Source organism: Crocodylus siamensis, chromosome 2, assembly GCF_052110815.1.
Source record: "Crocodylus siamensis isolate JL-2025a chromosome 2, ASM5211081v1, whole genome shotgun sequence".
In the NCBI taxonomy this organism is placed as follows: Eukaryota; Metazoa; Chordata; order Crocodylia; family Crocodylidae; genus Crocodylus; species Crocodylus siamensis.
The window spans coordinates 102,733,012-102,753,270 of NC_143396.1; the positions used below are offsets into that span (position 1 = coordinate 102,733,012).

The 20,259-nt window shown below is 38.7% G+C and overlaps 1 long non-coding RNA gene across 1 annotated transcript in view; it reads left to right on the forward strand.

The window, feature by feature from the left end:
* LOC149870584 (uncharacterized) overlaps positions 1-19,975 on the forward strand; it is a 67,147-nt gene extending 47,172 nt beyond the window's left edge. The window contains exons 2-3 of the long non-coding RNA XR_016440464.1: positions 10,431-10,595; positions 19,734-19,975. This is a non-coding gene — a long non-coding RNA (uncharacterized LOC149870584). The remainder of the gene's footprint in view (positions 1-10,430; positions 10,596-19,733) is intronic.
* Positions 19,976-20,259: the final 284 nt, after the last annotated feature.

Sequence of the window (20,259 nt, forward strand, 5' to 3'; positions counted from 1 at the left end):
AAGGTGGGCCAAGGCCAGGGCTGGGGCTGTGCACACAAGTCTTTGCCAGTACCAAGGGTTTGGGGCCAGCAGTGGTGGCAGCTGGAAGGAGCCACTGCCTTCTGGGCTGCTTAGAAATGCAGTCCAGCGATGGAGCTTCTCCAGATCTACTGCACACCTGGGGATAGCAGGACACCCCAAAAGCCAGATGGCTACTGGAACAGGTGGGATCCACTGTAGGCCAGACACAATCCCTCCACGGGCCAGATCCTGCCTGCGGGTCATACTTTCATAGATTTCCTAGACATTAGAGTTGGAAGGAAACTCATGAGATCATCCAGTCCAGCCCCCCTACCCAAGGGGCAAGAAGTCAGCTGGGGTCAGATCACCCACTTTTGGTGGGAAGGTTATTCCAGACTCTGGATGGTAAAGAAGTTTTTCCTCATGTCTAGTCTAAGATGGTCTTCCAGCAGTTTGTGACTGTTAGACCTTGTCTTCCCTTGGTGTGCCCTGGTGAACAAACATTCTCCTAGATCCTGATGCACACCCCTTATATACTTATAGACTGCCACCAAGTCACCCCTGAGCCTTCACTTCTCCAGGCTGAAGAGTCTCATGCCTTGCAGCCTCTCCTCATAAGGCTTGTTATCTTAACCTCTTACCATGCATGTGGATCTCCTCTGGACTCTCTCAAACTTTTCCACATCCTTTCTAAAGCATGGGGCCCAGAACTAGGTGCAGCACTACAGCTGTGGCCTCACCAATTTTGCCCACCCCAGGTTTAGCCCATCTAACTGGACCCCAGAAAAGCACACGCTATGATATCACATGAGACTCTATTAAGTGGGAGCAGATGGGAATCATCATGACAGTCTATAAAGTGCATAATGTAACTGGCTACACTGGCTAGTGGCTGGAAAAATGGCATCTGGTAGTGTTGAAAGGGGATGTTGTGAGCTTGGGAGTAGAGTTTGTCAGGGGACTGTCTTGGTAGGAATTTAGCCAACTAACATTTTCATTAATTAACCTGGCATAAAAGGAATGACAAAACTAGTGAAATTTGTTTATGACAAGTTTATGACAAGGAAAGCATAAGGGAAGAATTGAATAACCCTGATAAATAACAAATGCCAGTTGAAATTAAGTACTGTATTTATTTGCATACCACATGCTCCCAAAGGTACTCACTTTCTTTTGGGAAGGCAGAATTAAGAAAAAAATTCTCCTGGAAAGAAAGGTGGGGGAACAGACAGAGTCTTACTTGTTGCTGCAGAGGCAGTAGGTTCTGGCCATGAAGGGGGATGGGGGTGGGAGATGGAGTCCTTTCATCATTTTTACTCCCCCTCTTCTGTGGGAGATGCTTCTATTGCAACAGCTAGAAGGTTATCCCACTCAGAGCCATAATCTTATTGTATTCAGACTGACACTCTAAATGTCTTAATTCAGTAGCAGCAGTGAGAAGGTTAAAATAGTAGCTGTTGACCATGAAGCAGGGGGAGCAGAATTGAGGCTGAAGAGGAGAATCATGCTCTATGCATCACCTCTACCTCCTGTGGAAATTATTTTCCATATTTAATATGCACACCCTAAGTTTCTATTACTAAATTTTGAGGGAAAGGTGTGTGAAATGCAAATAAATATGGTAATCCAAATTTCATACTCAAAATGCAGGTTCATGCAATTAGGAATAATAGTGACAATTAGATTAACAGTTGGAAATGACTGAAGAGAAGGATCTTAGCATATAATGGGGGCAGGCTGCCTGAGCTGCCAGTGTATTGCAGCTATTTAAAAAAAAAAAGGCAAATGTAATTTTAGGATGTATATGGATTAAGTGTTAACTGCACTTAAAACACAAGCATACACAAGTCCAAGCAGGAAAACACAGGCTAAGTGCTACTGTATGGTAGTAAAGTTAAGACTTATTGGGTGAGAAGCATCTTCAGATAGTGTTCAGTTATACTATTGTAGGACTGCTCCACAGAGATAATTTCAGCAGTCCACATTGGCTCTAGTACCATGCTGGGGCTGTGACTGCCTAACAGCCAATTATCAACTGCACAGCCAGCTCCAGCCCTGTCTAGAGGACTAAAATCATAGTATGCATTACAGTGCAACTGCTCAGAAACTTTTTAACTTGTAGTAATGCTTACTGTGAACTAAATTAAACACATCCTAAGCATAATGTGAGACAAAGCCATGAGACTAGGTATTTCTAGTAGAGTTAGAGAAGTACTAATGCCTTTGCACAGGGACCCTGGTAACGCATTGTCTCAATTTTTGTGTATAATTCTAGTTACCCATATTCAAGAATAAAGAATTCCAATTAGATCAGGTGCAGGAGTATCAGGAATTAGAGGAGCTTCTTATGGCAGCTATTCAGAGGTGATGGCAGGCCCTCGCTATGAGAATGGCAGTTTTTTATTAAGTAGGTATGTCATCAGTTAGTCCAGAAATGAATGAAGAGGCTAATCCAAGATCTGCATGTTCAATTGCAGACATAGCATACAGTTACAGAAGTAAGGACTGGATCCTGGTGATGTCAGGTCACAGCTCTTTTCCTTTGTCTCTCTTGCCTATTCATCTCCATAGTAAGGAAAGTTTGCTCAAAGTGTTCAATACCTTATTGTACTTCATGGCATCATTATGGATGATTCAGTGCTTAAGCCTCTCAGGTGTCGATATTAACATTGCATCAATGTTAGTACATTAATATCAATACCTAGCACCTATTATCTTTAGTGTTGCATCACTTCTCCTTGGCTCTGGTGTTACTTGAAAAGTCAGACCAGATATTTTGGCTGTGCAGTTTCATAAAAAGACAAGTCATTTAAAGTTATATAATCTGTACACCAGCATCTTAACTTAGTGTAGCATGTAGTTTTTGACATATTTTACACAGTGGAATTCATTTTGAAAATGAAAAAGAAAAAATTCCCAGGTAGGTAAAAAGGGTATTAGTGTCTATTTTTTTTGGTAGAATTGTAAAAATATTAACAAGGGTCAAAGCTCTTCTCAATGTGTTTCTTACTCTTTAGGAGGCAGTTGAGAATTTGAATTGGAAAGTAACTTATGCAACTGTGATCATCAAATGATAGCATTCATAATCCTAAGGAAAGGAACAAAGCAGAACAGAATAAAGCATAATAAAAAGACCTATAGAGTTCAGAAAAGCAGATTTTAAGAAACTCATAAAACTGGTAGGCAGTTTCCCATGGGAGGCCATTCTAAGAGAAAGAGAAGTTGGTTGTTCCTTAAAGAGACAGTGTTAAAGGCACAGAAACATACTTATGAGTATGCTGATGGGTAGAAAGCGTGAGAGACCTGCTAGACTAAATCACAAATTCTTTAATAACTTAAAATGTAAAGGAATCAGGCAAAAAGTGAAAAGTTGACCATGTATTTTAAGAATGAGTATAGAATATGTTGGGACTTGGGACAAAATCTGAAAGTCCAAGGTGTTAGAGGTGTACCGATACATCAATCTGATATCAGATTAGTACTGATATAAAGAAAATTGACTGCATCAGAAATCAGCCTGAAGTGGCCAATAATTTGGCTGATAAATTCCCATGAGTGCATGCAGCCACAGCACAGCATGCAGGCAGTGAGGAGGATAGTCCAGCAGTGTGCAGCTGATAGGTCTGTTGTGATAGAACGGTTCTGGGGTGGGGGAGATCAACACCCTCCTCACAGTGATGGAGGGAGGGGGCTGGGACAAGCACTGCCTAGCTGGGGAGGGACAGGCACAGGCACAGGAAGGAGCCGTGGCTCATTGGGGGGATAGCTTCTGCTGCTGTGCATGCTCCAGGAGGGCACAGGTGGTGGGAAAGGATCCGCCTGGGGTGGGGTGGGTGGGTTGCAGCTGTGGGCTGCAGCTGGGGTCATGCTGCGCTCTTCTTGGTGGGGACTGGGCTCAGAGTGAGTGGCAGTGGCATGGAGCAGGGCTATGGAGGGACCTGCACCCCAAATTTTGCTGTAGTCCTGCTTCCAGCACAGCTCCAGCTGAACCTCTGCCTCCTGCCATCCACTGGGAAGAGCCGGGGATGTGACAGATGAGCAGCAGCACTTCTGGGAGCAGAGCTATGGTGAAATTTGGGGTGGCTACAGCCACCTCCATAGCTCCACTCCAAGCCACCTGCCCTGAGCCCAGTTTCTGCTGAGAAGAGCAAAGCACAGCTCTGGCTGCAGACCACCCACCCTGCCCTGCACAGATCTGGGGGAGCACACCCCCCTGCCCTCCCAAGGTGCATGCAGCAGCAGGAGCCTACCCTCTGACTAGCCATGGCTCTGCTCCACACCTGCCCCTCCCCAACTGGGCATCACCTGCCCCAGCATGGGTGACTGGTGCCTCATGATTCTGGGGGGGTCACCTGATCATTAAGCAGGGGAGTCCCCAAGCGGCGGTCGCAGCAGCTGATCACTGAGCTTGTGGGTCCCGTGGAAGCCCACTGCTGAGGAGGGGGTGGAGTCCCCCAGTGGCTAATTGCTGAAGTGCCACCAGCAAAACCATAAGTGCCGCTGGGGGACTGACCCTCTGCCCTCCCGTCTGCATGCTCCTGCGGGGCGGGGGGCATGCCAAGCACCCACTGATGCTGCTGAGTTCCTCATGCACTCCTCTGATATAATGTTAAGCCACTATCAAGTCCCCTCTAAACCTTCTTTTCTTTAGGCAAAGAGACCCAGGTCCCTCTGCCTTTCCTCATATGGCTTGCCTTGCAAGTTCCTGATCATACAGGTGGCTCTTTTCTGGACCCTCTCAAGTTTTTCCACATCTCTATTCAAGTCCCAGAACTGGATGCAGTTGGACTCCAACTCTGGTCTCACCAGTACTGAGTACAGTGGAAGTATCACTTCCTTAGATTTACACGAGATGCAATGGTTGATGCATGCTAGCGTGTTGTTTGTCCTGCTGACCACCGCCTTGCACTGATGGCTTATATTCATAAGGTGGTCAATCATTACCCCTAAGTCCCTTTTGGCCACGGTGCAAGTCAAGCTGTCACCACCAAGCCTGTATGTATGTTGAGGGTTGTTTGCCTCCAGATGGAACACCTTATACTTGGAAGTGTTAGGCAGACTGGAACCAGTTGAAGTTTAACTGTTGAGCCTTCCCAGGTCCACCTGTATGTGCCACCTATCTTCTGACATGACCACACTGCCCCATAACTTCATGTCATCCACAAACTTTGCTAGTAAGCTTTTCACTCCCCCATCCAAATGGGTGTTATCTATGAGAAGTGATGAGGGAGAAGCAGAGGCAGAAGCTTGGGTAAGGGAGCCAAAGAAACTATTAACCATCTAGTCTGACTGATAACCTGAAAAGATATTGAAGCATAATATTAAATAATCATGTTTTAAGAAAATAGCTGATTACATAGTACTAACTGCCAAGTTGGTTTGTTGAGGAAAAGTTCTTCATGTTTTCACCAACCTATTTCCCCCTAGGATGAGGTAATGAGCCTATAGAGGGAGTATTAGAATTTAGAGAGACTTTCAGTATTGCATCCCATGACATAATCATGAGTAAGTTAAAGAGATATGGTATAGACAAAACTACACCATGTGGGTGCATAACTCATTGGATAATCAAACTCAAAGACTACTCATCAATGTCTAGATGAAAAACTTGGGAAAACTATCAAACAGGATTCTCTAGGAGTCTGACCCAGGTCCAGTACTATTTACTGATTTTAATTACTAATTTTGCAGATGGAATAGAATTTACAGTAGTAAATTTGTAGATGACACCAATTTGGCTGGGTACCTGGAGAACAAGATTAAGGTTCCAAACAGTCCATTGAAAAGCAAATAAATAACTAGAGGCCTAGAATTCATGGCATCTGAGAAAAAAAAGGAATTGGAACAATTGGTATTGTATTGTTCAGAGAAGGGAAAATTTAGCAAGATTTGATGAGTCTTCAAAGGTGAAAATAATTGTAATAAAAAGTATAGTGATGAACTGTTTTTTTCTGTCCACAGAGGATAGGACAAATAGTAGTGGGCTTAAATTGCAACACAGGACAATTAGATTAGACATTAGGAAGCAATTTTTGACTGTTTGAGTGGTTAAGCACTGGAACAGATTGCCTAGAGAGATTATGGAGTTTCCATTATTGGAAATTTGTAAATGCAGGCTTAACAAACCTTTTTTTTCTGGGATAGTTTAGGTAGGGATGATTCTTTCTTGACCAGGGAGTCAGCTAAATCAGAAGTGACCAACATATTGTGCATAGGAAATCTGGTGGCAGGGGAGTGGCAATTAATGTCACCAAAGTGAGGGTTTAACTGATACAAGTGATAACTTCATATAGTACAGTACGAACAGTGAAAACTAAAGTGGGAAGCTCTGTGAGCTAGATGACATGTACCAACCCTGTGGTGTTCTGGTCTTTTGAGGTACCTTCCAGCCCTGTTTTCCTAAGTTTCTATCTTTGTGATTCTTAGTAGTTATGGAATGTATGCCCCACTGCATCATATGTTATAGTATTATTTAAATCTAAAGTACACCAGGATTAAAAAGTTCACAATTTTGGGGTCCAACTGATATCTAAAATACATAAATAAAATATACATAAAATAGTCTTGAAAATAAGTTTTGTTTTCATTTATCTACAGTTGGTAAAACAGCTATTTTTTTATAATGCCTGAAAATGCTAAATGCATTGTAAAGAAAAAAATGTCCAAAACCAATAGGAATATTTGAGGTGATAACTAAAGGTCACCTTCTAAAGGAGGAAGAGGCTGGAAGGTACAGTATTCAGTTTGGCTAGTAATTGTGTACAATTGTTTGAATATGAAGGTGCCGCTGCACCAATAACAGCATAAAAAAAAGGAAAGATGTAGGTAACAATAGGTAATGGTACTGTACTTACTTGAAAATAAAATAGCTCTAATTATAAGGCAGCCCCTCAATAATTAATAGTATGTATGGAAAAATTACAAATTTGTTATAATTTTTTCAGCAACAGAATCTAATTATTGGAGGTTTGCCTTGATTTTGCCCCCCTTCCCACTGCTGCAGTGGGAGGAGGGCAAACCCTTACTCACAAATCTGCTCTCCCTGAGCGCACGGAAATTAGAAGCAGGGAAGATAAATCTGGGCAGTCAGGTAGCCACCTTGCCTTCTACCCTTTCAACTCTTTTCTCTTGCAGCCATTCTGCCCTTCCTTACTCTCAAACCCTGCTTTTCCTGAGCACATGGAAGTGACAAGCAAATTTGAAAATGCTGATCTAGTAACTTGCATATAGGTTGTAACACAGGTACTCTGTAAACGTACTTTTAAGTAACACTTCTGTCCCTTCTTATATATAGTACAAATTATGCATGGCATTAGTCCAAACCAAAAGGCTCATGATTTACCATATAGGTCATTGGCCTGAATCCCACCAGAGACCACAGCGTTTCAAGGCATGGCGACCCCACAGCTCATCACTGCTTAGTATGAGTGTGTACTCCAGATACCCCTACACAACATCCATTTGCTAATTAGCCCCCCTCATGACTGGAACCAGGCATTCTTGTTGTGAGCCCTGGGATCCTTCAAAAATTTATATGCAGATAAGGTACAATGCAACCTGGTCCAGCTGTATAGTGTGGAGGGTGGGGCCATGCTATTCATAGGTGACAGGCTGAGAGACCAATGGATTCTGGGTGAACTGTTTGAGCCATTAGTGAGCATATGCTGCTTTTGGCAGCAGTTTAATGATAGATAAAACATTTAATGAGGTTTTCTTTTATGAATGTAAGACTAGGGGATTTCCACCCCATGTTGACGGTAGGGAAAAACCTCATCTTATATTCAAGTAAATACAGTATGCCAGCTGAAGTGCCTTGAAGAAGAATGTCTTGCATTCAAAAGCTTGTCTACCACTAACTCATCTATTCAATTAGTCCAATAGAAGTATCACCTTACAAAATCTTTGTGCCTCACATATTATGCCACATAATATGTTCACTTGCAATAAAGTTCATTCATCCCAGATAGGCCTCGTCACACATTTTCTAACACACCAATAAGAAAATTATGAAAGACGATCATCCTCAGCAGTGAGGGGTTCCCAAAGAAAGATATTCACCTGTGGCCAATAATTACTCTAAGACGTATGAAGTCATATTAGGACCTATATTAATGTATTTCCCTACAATTTAATCTGCCCACATATGTGTACTTCAGATAGCTGTGTTCCTCACTGACAGTCAGTCAAGTTATTTTGGTGTAGCATAATTTGGAGTAGCTGTAACAGGTACATTCAGGAATGGATGACATGGGTATTTTAGTACATCCCTATCATCCTTTTATCAAAAAAGAAAAGCTTTGTATATGTGCCGCTAGTCTTTGGATAAAAACACAGAAATCAAGGAAATCATAGGTATTACACAAACTATTGACATTTCCTAATTAGTTATGATGACAGGAGTAAGCGAAGTCCTTTTTCAGTAAGGTATCTTTTTAACAAAGCAGGTTTTCAGTATCAGCCTGTGTCCCAGAGCAGAGTCCCAGATTTCCAAGATGATGTCCCAGTTTTTTGGGATTTCCTTATGGTCTGCCTAAGGTTGTAGAAATGTAGCCTGCAGGAAGCTGAGCTGCAGGGATGAGTAGCTAATGAAGGGGGATTTAAGGGAGGTTGAAGGATTGGCAGTGTCTGAGTCCTGTTTTTTGGGTCAGGTGATCAAAGTGAGGAGGAATCAGGGATCATATAAACCTTTGTACAAGACTGTGACGTCACTGTGACACAGAACCCTGTGAGTGTAGGAGCTCTGCAGGGAGTGAGATAAATTATAGGTTTAGTGTTTGGGTTTATGATAACAGTGAGGTTTGAGGTGGTTTAAAGGGGAGGAGGAGACCATGGGTTGGGTGCCTGAGAGGTACTCTGTTATGAGGGGCTAAAGTCCAGATAAAGCCCTGAAAAGGTCTGGCACCTGGTAGTCTGTGAGGGCCTAAATCCTAAATAAAGACAGGGTCAGGGGGGCCAGACAAGAGAGAGACCAAGCCCTGCTCAGGCTGCAGAGTGTGTATTGGGCAGCCTGATGATCAGCATGGTGGAGGCAAGGCACTGAAACTCAACTCTGGGTCTCTGAAGGGAGCCTCCTCCCAAATATATTAATGTTAACATCAAGACATGGCAGGTAACAGAATGAGACCAGGCTGGAAAAAAGGAAGAAGGAAAATGGGCATAGTGTGGCCCCAAAGAACTATGGCCATTCCTGTGTTAAGTTATAGGCAGTTATATTTTACTTTGACCAAACAAGGATATTAGAATAACACTTCAGACAGTAAAGTAAGACTCTAGTAAATAGATAGCAAACTTATAAAGTGATAAAGCAATAATAAGTAATTCCATCTTGTGAATACCAAAATCACCATAGTTTTTCCTCACACCACTGGATGTCTAGCCCATCTTTACATGAACATGATCTAATCTTAGCCAGTTGTCTTCAGTCAATTAATTGACTTTAGTATTGACTTAAGCATTATATTGACATTTGTGAAACTGAATATCCAAGAAGTGAAAAGGACAATTTGCAGTTCATGCTGTGCACATTGTGGGCCTTCATTAAATGGCATGTCAATCAATATACAACACTTAGTAGATTGTATATTGTGTACTATCTTAGGATATGGAGTAATATGAAAGAGTTTATCTATCTATCATTTATCTTGATAGATAGATATGTAGAAAAGGTTTATATCTATACATATATCTATAATGCTTAGGTATATATAGATAGATAGATAGATAGTAGATAGCTATATAGTAGGAACTTCATCCAACTTTTTTTAGTCATGGGCTGTTCTTCTCCAAGCACTAAATCATCCTACCAATAATAGTGTGGTCATACATTGAGCCTCATGTTAGCGGCTCATCTAGATATCTATATAGACATGTAGATATATATAGCTATAGAGATATAGATATCTAGATGAGATATCTATGTCTATATATCTAGAAAGAGTTGATAGGTAGATAAAACCCTTTCTAGATATTTATCTCAAAATGGTTTTATAGATATAGATAGATAGCTATCTCTCTCTCTATATAGAAAGAGTTTTATAGACAGATATAGTTATAGAGAGGTAGTTATCTTCTCTTCTAGATAGATAGATATAGATTATATGTATATATACATAAGACAAAGTATCTAAGCAAACCAGAAGTGGTACAGTGTTACACATAGGTACTGCTATCTAGGGGGTAAGCATTTATGAAAAATCCAAGAGAACTTCTAAACTGGTCTGAATGGATTGGTTTCTGGGTGCAAGCCTTTTAAAATGTTTTTGTTGCCCATGAGTATCACCTTTTTCTTGCTCAGGTTAAACTTCATTCAACTTTTTTTCAAACATGGGCTGTTCTTGTCCAAGCACCAAATCATCCTTGCAATAATGGTGTGCAGTAATATCTGGATATTACTGGTACTTGAGCCTTTGTTATCTTTCCTTTTCATCCAGGGTACATATTTACATGATAAAAATGGATGGAAGGGAAATTGATCATTGTGGGACTACCTGAGTGAGTGGTGGAACAGTTTCTCTTCGTTGTTGATTAGGAGTATCCATCCCAGAAAGGCTCTGATTATTCAAGATCATTATGTTGAACTTGGTCACATCTCTCAGGTAAGAAAGCAGTATCTCATACTTAACAGTGTTTAATGTTGAAGAAAAGTCCATGGATACTTCCCCTTTCTTCATTGACAAAATAAGATTATTTTTGCTAATGCATTTTCATCTCTTATGTTCTGACCTAAGTCCAGATTGTATTATGTTTGAAATACTAGCTTCCATAATAGACCTTAATCTAAGCCTTTGACTACCTTCCCCTATGGCCTTGCTCAGAAGTGGGAAGTTTGACTTGGTAGCTGGCTAGGACCAAGGGTAGGTTTCTTTAGTATTAGTTGGACTAGAGCATGGCTAAATGAGGAAAAACGTTTCTATTTGATGTATAGAAAACAATATAATTTGCTCATTCTAGAATAGCTTCTCCCCCACACCTTTTTGAATTGTGTCTTTGACTTAATCTCTGGCAGAAACTGAGGGCATATTTTTCATGAGAGTAAATCTTAGTGTATTTGAATATGGGAAAGTAAAAAAACCCTCTCCTATATAGGGCTTTAATCAAGAAAGGCAGCAGAATCAGCTTAGAATGAATAGAAGCCATTAAAAGCTTAAAGGGACAGAGGGACAATGGCAGACTTTTGGTAATTTCATTAGAGAGATCTGAGTATTAGAAGCAAAAACTATTATGGAAGTTTATCAGGAAGAGAAAGGAGTCTGAAGATATTATAGAAGTGTTTGGACAAGAGTGGTTTGAAATGAAGTGTTATATGCTTGAGGATGTGAAGGATAAATATTAAAAGGGATGGGAACAGAGGAGAAACCCAAACTTGTCATAGGGGAAAATGGAAAGAGCTGTGAAGAAAAAGCTGTTTTGTTTTGATATGCTTTGCTTTGAATGTAAGTAAGTTACAATAGTGGTTGGTGCTGTCTAATAGTGTTCAGGGTTGGAAAAAAATAAAGCTTTTGGCGACCATGTGATAATAATGTAATTTTTTATATGTGGTATACCAGGACCTTTGTGAAGTTTTTTATAGTATGCTTAGAAACCAGACCGTAGATTACACGTAGATTGTCATTTTAAAACTGTATATAGAATAAAAGCTGGAGTGTAGCTCTACTCTTGAAGAGGAGTTGTATTCCTTCTATGATCCACTCTATCATCCTTCCTTTCTTTATGCACCTGACCAACCTCTTTTTCTATACTATCATTTTTTCCTCTTAGAACCAGCTCTTTCCTTTCCATCCATATGTTCTCCCCCTTCCCTACCCCACCGCACACACCTCAGTTGCAACAGAAAGGAAGTAAATTTGAATGTAAATAGAAGGGAGGAAGACCAACTTGATCTTCATAAGAAGGGGAGAGTGTTTGTTTTGTTTTTTACTGGAAATTGGGATTCTTGCGGAGAATACTGGTAATGTCACTTTCCTGTGCTATTTGCTTCCAGCTGCCTACTGCTTTTCACAAGCTCTGTTTTGTAATGCTGTATATGTCTGATTGCCTTGAAAACTACAAGGAATGTTTCAGAATGTAGGGCATGAATGATTAAAGATTTTATTTTAACATCTAGCATATTTAAATGCTGTTAAATTTATTCTGGACTATTGCAGAACACACCAAAGTCTCCTGGGTATATACTTGGAAAACCTTCCTATTTGCTGTTCATAATGGTGTTCACTTACATAGAGAAGAACAGTTCTCTCTGCTGCAGAAATTGCTGGGTGAGGTTATATTGCCCCTGTTTTGCAGGAGGTTGGATTAGGTGATTTATAGTAGTTACATTCAGCTTTTAAAATCTTGGAATCAATGAGTTTCTTAGCACCGTACCTGGCTGTGAGAAGCTCAAGATATCAAGAGAACAAAATTAGCACCTGAGGATGTCACAACTGTAAGCAGTTTACACTTAACTGCTATAAACAAAGGTGTTGTCACATTTACATGACAACACAAAAATAGCTTGTGTTTTGAATAAAGGTGGGATGACTGTGGCAGGTTTAACACAGTATTTCCTGTGGTATCCAATTTTACAGGCATATTATCAAGTAGATCAAGTTAAATAAATATCTCCAAAGAAACAATGTATTAATTAAGAGATTGAATTCTCTTCTTACAGCACACAAGTAACTTTGCAGCAAAATTGGAATTTTCTATAAGTAGCAAGGGTAATTTTATGTGGATTTTGTCATTTTGTGATGTTAAATATTAATGCAAATCAACATAAGCCATAATTGTAAAACTTGTTTTACAACATCCTCCCACAATATTCTAGCAAGTAATAGTATGGAGAAGCTTCTTACTTTTCTGAGGCCAGTTAAATAACATTCATCACTGAATGTATTTCATGTTGCTAATCATGGGCTTATCCTAAACCCTGTTTGAAATGCCACTATTTTTATGCAGTCTAATGAATGATATAACAGTGAAAATCTCACTGCAAATAAAGTAATGTATTCAAGTATCATCTTTGCACGAGTCCAGTAGCTTAAAATGGTCTGCAAAAGATTTAGGAAAAGAAAGAAATAGGGATGTGTGTGCATAAGCACACACGTGCACATACACACACACACAACCACACAAACATGTACATCCATGCCAAAGTGTTCTATAAAAGCTTTTGAAGTTTGATTGTGGTATATACTTTTCAATGGCTCTTATCAGAGCTGCACAGCTAACTCATTCTGGGTTAGTGAAAATGTCATTTTTGTACCCGTTTAAAATTGTACAGTAATCTTATATGACTATATACACTTAAACTGTCATGCTTCAAGTTCTAAACCCCATCAGCATAAATATCAGTTACAAAGTAGACATAACAGAAGCAGAGACCTTTTCCTGTGGCACAAGGAGCACACCCCTGCCTCTAAATTTGGATTTGAGAAAGGACTGACTAGATTTTGGCACTTAAGATAGTAGGGAGACCATGGGCGTAATCAGATTTGAAGAGCAGGTGGGGAGGTGATAAAAGTGGTGGTATGAATAAAGCTACAGAAAGCAAGAGAAAAGTTACATACACCATGGTCAAATTAGCAAGACAGTTTAAACATGACACAGCTTCTTGAGCATGCTTGAATTTGGTCTCTCTTTTCTATACCCTTATCAATAATTAGCAATACTATACACTATCTCAAGTTATACAGGAAGGCCAACTATTTCATTATCTACATACGTTCTGCATTTTAGCTGTAAGCTAAATCCTCTATTTGGAGCCATTCAAGAACAGATGTGCAGTCAGGAAATTTCCAGCTGCTGGACATAGGCCCAAGCAGCCATTAAGACAGTTTTCTTAGTTTTCAGCATAGCTTTATTTCTTAACACACCTTCTTCAGGTTACTGTTCGAAAATGGGTTATATTGCTGTTCTTCCTGATGCTATTATTTTGAGCTCCCTTTTTTTTTAAAGGAAGTCTCCTCTTTTTCTCCTCACTACCCCCTGAAAAAAATGCAGCCCTCAAAAGAAACAGATTACATTAGAACATTTCCTATTAAATATAACTTTAAGTTGTATACTTCAAACTAGATGGACATTTCAGCGCAACATTATGGAGACATGCAACTTAGATCAACAACATGATCAGCACTGCTTAGTGCTATATTTACCCTTATACAAAGATCATGATCCAAAATAAGTTTTAGCTTATTCATTGGAGCTGGCATCCATGGCAGTATGAATAGAAATTTTAAAATTATTTTTCTTCCTTACTTATTTAATATGAACTACAGCTAAATCATTGGTTATTCCCATTAATTCAGAGAGCTTAAGCCTGCCCATGTGAAAGTGCTTTATTAGTGTTCCAAACCAACCCCCTCCAACATGACTACTTACTTCTTTCTTTCTTTTTTTTAAACTAGAAATGTGTTTTTGGCATCAATAAATATAGCTCAGTACAGGAACAAAGAACAATTGGAATAACATAAATATTACAATAATATTTGGAATACTATAGCTACAGTTTAATACCTCAGTCCCATTTACAGTTGATGTCTATTTGGAATGTCTGGAGGACAAATGATTTTCTACCTAATCTACAGGGTGGATAATTACTAGGGGGTGAAGGGGGTGGTAATTGTTTATTGGTAGGCGAGACAACAGAGAATGAAAAAACACAGACTTTCTGTATATTTAATTTGTTAATTATGATCTTTCTCCTAGTGAAGTGAACAAAGTATTGTCTTTTTTTCAAGCTATGTAAGTTGTTTTTTTTTAAGGTATCCTCTTAGTTTCTAAATGTTAACATCTTTCTTGTCAACATGCGTTGTTTATGGTTCCTCTCAGCCTTATTTAAAATTGTTCATAGAATTTTTTTTGAGGATACTGACAGAAACTTATAATCTGTTAACAGATATGTTCTGTTACTGTCTAGTCAGTTCAAATGTTACTGTACCTTAAGAAAGCATAACAGCAGCCTACCTTAAAAACGTAAATCTTAAGATCTTAAATAATGTTTAAAATATTTCGTTGTTTTGTAGTTTATATGCAAAAATCGTAATGATGCATCTCAGATGATCAAACATAGTGTGAAAGCACAGCAATAGCAATGTTCTACCCTATTTTAAATGAATGAATGCACAGTTGTTTGTATGAAAGGCCACAGCTTCATTTATTTCACAAAAAAAAAGAATAAAATATGTATTATTGGATAGCCTATAACTTACCCATCGTGGTGTGCTACTTATTATCTAATTATAGATCATTTCTTCTTCTAATGGTTAGAGGCCCAAACTGAATTACTGATCTCACTTTCTTGGATATGTATCTGATTGTCTAAGATGTGCTAACTGAGGTGTGTTTTGCTGCTCATAAAGAAAAAAAGGAGAAAGGCTATTTAATTTTCTTATCAATAAAATAGAAATGTCTTGTATGGAATAGTTATATGATGGAGATACCAAAGCATAACAAATAACACAATAAATGGAAAAAGGCTTATTGCATACCTACACAGTATGTAAGGAAGGAGGAGTTACATAGAGCAGTATGGTCTAGCACAAGCTTATGATGGTTCTTCTTCTTTATATTATCACATGGTAATGCCATGTGAAGAATTCTTTTTTTTTAATTTGGACAGGATAAAATGATGATGAAAGAAGACAGTGATCATATTACATACTGTACATGACAGAGAGAAAGAGAGATTTTGTGTCTATGTCTATATAAAACTGAAATAGCAATACATATCCCAAACTGGTCAATAAGTTTACTGTAAGCATGGATTCATTTTAAATCTCTTATCTCAAATGTATTAAAGGTTCTTTATTATTTTCATTGTAGGAAAGAAGCCAAACATACAGAACAAAGCAAGCAATGACTAATATTATACTGTAATAGGAAAAGCACACCAATGAGGTCTGAAGTAAAATATTTTTAAGATGAACATCTGAACACCATTAACGACTTTGGGACAGGAAAAATGTAAAGTGCTATTTAATTCAAAACAATATATGCCATCATGACATTTAACTAGGGGAAAAGAACTTCTGATTTTTGTCCAGTTGCAAAAGTAGCTATAATCCAAATAATTAAAAATGGAATAGATAAGCATCAAAACCAACCCCTCCCCCCAAAAACAAAAACAAACAAAAAACCCCAACCTCTTTGGGCTGTTATAGTTAGGTTTGGTGCAGTGCACATGTGTATTCACTTGAAACTACCGTCTCTATTTTTTTCTTCAGCTATTCTGTAGAGAATTGTGTGTAATACAATCCCAATGTGATGAACAATAAAGCTGGTCTGCTGGGTTTGACATGGTTGGTTTGTCCCATCTGTATCATTACTGTTCAAATCAGTTAGAGCACATCATGTTGTGGGCAGGTCTCAGATGTTTCCTGTCTCTCTGAGTGGTCTAGCCAGTCCATCTTTTGCACAGGGGTATGAGTTCTGATATTTGGTTTTTACAGTGAGTGGTTCACATATTCTTTGTTTTTGATTCATGGACATGTATCTCACAATATTACTTTTAACTCCTTCAGCTGTAATGTTTCTAAAATGATTTCTGAGAATCTTTTTTTCTTGTCATCTTCAATACTAAGTCTGCCTAAAATCCATTTTCTGTTATGTGGGGTTTTTTTTCCCTTTGGGTTTAGATCAACTTAGAAAATAATGTCTAAAAAAATTAAAGGAAATAACAGCTTGCTTTTCAAGCAGCCAGCAAACTCGTGTTTTTTCTGGAGTTGGACACTGGCATTTGTGTAAACCATACACATGATCTGTATTATGTGTTTCTATAAGAAAGTAGCCTCCTTTGCCAGTTGATTCAAGCCCTTGAGGTTTTCCTTTAAATCCTGGAAACTTTGTACCAAATAAAAAATAATTTAACTGAGGAAGTTTTGGGCTTGGTGTTGAAGTTTTTTTTTATTTGTATTCCATTGGAAATATACTGAATTATTTACCTGATAATTGAAGCCTGTTGTCTATTTTGATCATCCTGCAGAAATGATGACTAAGTTTAAGATCATGACTCTAATAACTCTTAAGGGATTTTTTTTTGTTGGTCAGCTAAGTTTCAGATAGTTACTGAAGTGATCCACGACAATGTGTTTCTTTTTTTCTTTTTTTTAAATAGGTTTAATTCAGTTTCATAACTTTTTGGCTGTTGCACAATAATTAACAGCTTTATATAGTAAGTAATAATTGTCTAGCTTGTCTAGCTAGATTGTCTAGCTTGTGACATATCATGCTTACTCATGTATATTCTGACATAAAGAATGTAATGTTGCATCAGATCCTTCATACTTGTGCGTAACAGAAAGCATATTCATTATGTGCTGTTTTGTATTACGGAACTGCAATGTCTTTGTGCTCATGGAGGTTGAGAGGGGTTCAATATTTTCTTAGAGCTATTATTTCCTCTATCAGAATGAAGTCTTCCGAGTCTATCCTATTGTTAGAATAGCTGCAAGCACCCCTTTAAATGGTTTCCTTTTTCAGAATATGCGGTAGATACTAAATTGGTCAAATGCTGTACTACTTGTTCCATGCTAGTGGCAGCTCTCATTTTGTCTTCTAAATCTGCTGAAATAGGTAATTGTGAGCCTACAGGGAATACATGTTGCTTTAGTAATGGGTCATCCCATGAGATATCAGGGTAAATTTTGCTTGACAATGTGTCTACCATGATTATTTCTTATCTAGAAACATATTTTCCATGTATGTCAAAATCTGTACTTTTACTAGCATCTTCTGCAGGCATCACATATAGGCTGAATTTATGGGATTGCTGACCTAGCTTTTCTGTGGTTTATGATCTGACATTTTTATGCTCTAGTCATAAACTTCTTGTGATTACCCACAATTGCCTGGTAGTTCTATTTTCAAGGAATCACACATCATCTGGTCTAAATTTCTCTTAAAATCACTTGATCCAAAGATTACTGACATCCATTTTTGTGAGCAACTGTCACCAGATGTTCCTAATAGATACCAACCTGGTAGGTTAATTCCTCAATCACATTTAAGGAAAAAATACTGGTATTACTGATAACTTGATGAGAACCCCTTTATATGGGGTTAACTTAACTGTGCCTATGTTATTCCTTCAATCCCCCGGAACTGTTGTCCTCAGCGGATGAAACAGCATAGTTGTATTCTGGCTTGAACAACTCTTGAAAAGCATTCAGCTTTGTAATAAAAAAAAAATCCCAACACACTTCCAATCTCTTTTTTTTTAATTTATGTTTTCAATGATCTGACTTCATGTCATCCTTAGTAATTACATGGATAGTATAGACTATTGTAATTTGCAGTTGGCATCTATTTTAAAAAGTTGTTCCTGGCATTTCTGTAATCTCTCAGATTGCTATCATGTGTCATTTATTGGTACTTAAATTTCCTTTAAACTTTGTATTGTAATTGTGAATCATTTTGACATTTTTTTCATGTTGCACATGATTATTGATCACACTATTGAAAATATTTCATTATATTTGTATGCATTCTTGTTTCTTCTGTTTTAACCCCAACATTTTTACTCCTCTTGTGGTGAAGTATATGGAAAATGGAGAGGATTCCTATCCAACACTGTAGTTGTTCTTTGAGAGTTCTCATACCATAAACTACCTTTGCTCTCCTAGTACATCTGACCTCTCTAGTTGAGTGCACTCCAAATACTGCAGTTGTATTTCTCTCATGTCTGAAAAGTAAGATATTATTTTATGCACATTTAGTTTTTGTGCCATAATGTGTTTTTTCTTCTGGCAATACTTAAAGAAGATAGCAAGAATGGTAGGCAATAACAGAGGCATAGCAAGGGAACTCTTTATCCTGCTCAGCAACTCTATATAAGATGGCATTGGCCACCATGTTGTTCTTGGTGACATGTCCCACTACAAAGACAGCACCTGCACTGCTGCCTTCATCTCCGCCCCGCCTTCAGTTATGCTACTAGGGGATAAGATCGTCCTTAACAAAGGCAATAAACTTCATGATAAGATTAGTTTAGAAGCAATATCTGAAGGATAAGGTCACTCAAGGCGAGGGCCCAACTGGAGGACTCACATAAGGTAACTTGGTCCCTGTCTCAAGGAAAGTTAAATTTCCAAGATGGGGGTGTGATTAAAGCTAAAAAGAAAAATGAATGAATGGTAAACCTAAATAGTAGAAAAACTCCAACTTATACTATATGCAAAATATGAGGAATTAAAATATTTTTCTGAACATTTTAAAATAAATTACAAGTAACTGACCTTAGAATTCTCTCTTCTGGCATTCTTGTTAATTAGCAAATGTTTAATTTACAGATAATATACATTTCAATCTTATTTTAAAATTCAGAAGTGCTCCTATGATTGGATCACTTCTGCCATGAATAAAACTTATTATAGGACCAAGTATGAAGAAGTGACAGTGGAAATTAGAACCTCGACATAGTGATGGGCTCTGATATGCAGCTACAAGTTCAACCAGCTGAGATGGCATTGCTCAGGTAGTGGTTAATAAGCCTGGGGATCACGAATAAGCTTGGGACCTCAAATGAATAAGTGTTTGCTCAAATTTGAAAAAGAGTTACCTGTGGAATCACTGTGATTGTGACCCTTTTCTGTTGCAACTCATGAACAATTGCTGTTTACTGGCATAAATGTGCATATACATTAAGTCTGCTTTTGTGTCCATGACTTGTTGTGGTATGTTCTTTATACAGACAGGTGGCAAATGTTTTATTCATCCCAACAATATTTTTGAAAATTAAATCTTTTCCCATTTCATCTTAGCTATCCATTTCCTGTTTTCCATAAGAAGAAGATGCTGACTTCTCCTATCTATCCAAGAGAGAATATCACCCATCACAGAAATGCCAATAGCCTGGTATATTGAATTCATTGTGGGTGAAAGAGACCAAGGTGCTTGGACAAATTTAGATTAAAGACTTGAGTTTCAATCTTCTGAGTGTCATAAACATTGACTGTTTCTATTCTGGAGAGACTGAGTGTTGGTCTCTCTTTCTGAACCCCACTGCCCACATCCCTCCAAGTCGAAAATGACCCATCCACCACCACTGTCTGGGTGCAGCCCTCCAGCCAGTTGGCGACCCAATTGACTGTGTGGGTGTTGACACCACAGTCCCCCAGTTTCTTAATGAGAACAGGGTGAGAGACAGTGTCGAAGGCCTTCCGAAAGTCCAGGAAGACTATGTCCACTGCTACCCCTTCATCTAAGGATTTGGCGATCTGGTCATAGAAGGCCACCAGGTTGGTCTGACAGGACTTGCCGCTATGAACCCGTGTTGGTTACCCCTAA